The sequence below is a fragment of the Mus caroli genome, unplaced genomic scaffold, assembly GCF_978045245.1.
Source record: "Mus caroli unplaced genomic scaffold, Mus_caroli_1 scaffold_25, whole genome shotgun sequence".
Classification (NCBI taxonomy): domain Eukaryota; kingdom Metazoa; phylum Chordata; class Mammalia; order Rodentia; family Muridae; genus Mus; species Mus caroli.
This window is the reverse complement of record NW_028227280.1, coordinates 24,593-27,666: the sequence shown is the minus strand read 5'-3', so window position 1 is coordinate 27,666 and position 3,074 is coordinate 24,593.

Here is a 3,074-nt window from a genome sequence, read left to right as displayed (position 1 = left end):
TTCTAAGTTTTTCAGTGCAACTCACTCATATACTATGTACTACACTGTGCGTTTCTTATATTCTAAGATTTTCAGTGCAACTCACTCATATACTATGCACTACACTGTGCGTTTCTTATAATCTAAGTTTTTCAGTGCAACTCACTCATATACTATGTACTACACTGTGCGTTTCTTATATTCTAAGTTTTTCAGTGCAACTCACTCATATACTATGTACTACACTGTGCGTTTCTTATATTCTAAGTTTTTCAGTGCAAATCACTCATATACTATGTACTACACTGTGCGTTTCTTATATTCTAAGTTTTTCAGTGCAACTCACTCATATACTATGTACTACACTGTGCGTTTCTTATATTCTAAGTTTTTCAGTGCAACTCACTCATATACTATGTACTACAATGTGCGTTTCTTATATTCTAAGTTTTTCAGTGCAACTCACTCATATACTATGTACTACACTGTGCGTTTCTTATATTCTAAGTTTTTCAGTGCAACTCACTCATATACTATGTACTACACTGTGCGTTTCTTATATTCCAAGTTTTTCAGTGCAACTCACTCATATACTATGTACCACACTGTGCATTTCGTGTAATGCGGGTTTTTCAGTAAATTCTAAGTTTTTCAGTGCAACTCACTCATATACTATGTACTACCTTGTGCGTTTCTTATATTCTAAGTTTTTCAGTGCAACTCACTCATATACTATGTACTACACTGTGCGTTTCTTATATTCTAAGTTTTTCAGTGCAACTCACTCATATACTATGTACTACACTGTGCGTTTCTTATATTCTAAGTTTTTCAGTGCAACTCACTCATATACTATGTACTACACTGTGCGTTTCTCTAAATTCTAAGTTTTTCAGTGCAACTCACTCATATACTATGTACTACACTGTGCGTTTCTTATATTCTAAGTTTTTCAGTGCAACTCACTCATATACTATGTACTACACTGTGCGTTTCTTATATTCTAAGTTTTTCAGTGCAACTCACTCATATACTATGTACTACACTGTGCGTTTCTTATATTCTAAGTTTTTCAGTGCAACTCACTCATATACTATGTACTACACTGTGCGTTTCTTATATTCTAAGTTTTTCAGTGCAACTCACTCATATACTATGTACTACACTGTGCGTTTCTTAAATTCTAAGTTTTTCAGTGCAACTCACTCATATACTATGTACTACACTGTGCGTTTCTTATATTCTAAGTTTTTCAGTGCAACTCACTCATATACTATGTACTACACTGTGCGTTTCTTATATTCTACGTTTTTCAGTGCAACTCACTCATATACTATGTACTACACTGTGCGTTTCTTATATTCTAAGTTTTTCAGTGCAACTCACTCATATACTATGTACTACACTGTGCGTTTCTTATATTCTAAGTTTTTCAGTGCAACTCACTCATATACTATGTACTACACTGTGCGTTTCTTATATTCTAAGTTTTTCAGTGCAACTCACTCATATACTATGTACTACACTGTGCGTTTCTTATATTCTAAGTTTTTCAGTGCAACTCACTCATATACTATGTACTACACTGTGCGTTTCTTATATTCTAAGTTTTTCAGTGCAACTCACTCATATACTATGTACTACACTGTGCATTTCGTGTAATGCGGGTTTTTCAGTAAATTCTAAGTTTTTCAGTGCAACTCACTCATATACTATGTACTACACTGTGCGTTTCTTATATTCTAAGTTTTTCAGTGCAACTCACTCATATACTATGTACTACACTGTGCGTTTCTTATATTCTAAGTTTTTCAGTGCAACTCACTCATATACTATGTACTACACTGTGCGTTTCTTATATTCTAAGTTTTTGAGTGCAACTCACTCATATACTATGTACTACACTGTGTGTTTCTTATATTCTAAGTTTTTCAGTGCAACTCACTCATATACTATGTACTACACTGTGCGTTTCTTATATTCTAAGTTTTTCAGTGCAACTCACTCATATACTATGTACTACACTGTGCGTTTCTTAAATTCTAAGTTTTTCAGTGCGACTCACTCATATACTATGTACTACACTGTGCGTTTCTTATATTCTAAGTTTTTCAGTGCAACTCACTCATATACTATGTACTACACTGTGCGTTTCTTATATTCTAAGTTTTTCAGTGCAACTCACTCATATACTATGTACTACACTGTGCGTTTCTTATATTCTAAGTTTTTCAGTGCAACTCACTCATATACTATGTACTACACTGTGCATTTCGTGTAATGCGGGTTTTTCAGTAAATTCTAAGTTTTTCAGTGCAACTCACTCATATACTATGTACTACACTGTGCGTTTCTTATATTCTAAGTTTTTCAGTGCAACTCACTCATATACTATGTACTACACTGTGCGTTTCTTATATTCTAAGTTTTTCAGTGCAACTCACTCATATACTATGTACTACACTGTGCGTTTCTTATATTCTAAGTTTTTCAGTGCAACTCACTCATATACTATGTACTACACTGTGCGTTTCTTATATTCTAAGTTTTTCAGTGCAACTCACTCATATACTATGTACTACACTGTGCGTTTCTTATATTCTAAGTTTTTCAGTGCAACTCACTCATATACTATGTACTACACTGTGCGTTTCTTATATTCTAAGTTTTTCAGTGCAACTCACTCATATACTATGTACTACACTGTGCATTTCGTGTAATGCGGGTTTTTCAGTAAATTCTAAGTTTTTCAGTGCAACTCACTCATATACTATGTACTACACTGTGCGTTTCTTATATTCTAAGTTTTTCAGTGCAACTCACTCATATACTATGTACTACACTGTGCGTTTCTTATATTCTAAGTTTTTCAGTGCAACTCACTCGTATACTATGTACTACACTGTGCATTTCGTGTAATGCGGGTTTTTCAGTAAATTCTAAGTTTTTCAGTGCAACTCACTCATATACTATGTACTACACTGTGCGTTTCTTATATTCCAAGTTTTTCAGTGCAACTCACTCATATACTATGTACTACACTGTGCATTTCGTGTAATGCGGGTTTTTCAGTAAATTCTAAGTTTTTCAGTGCA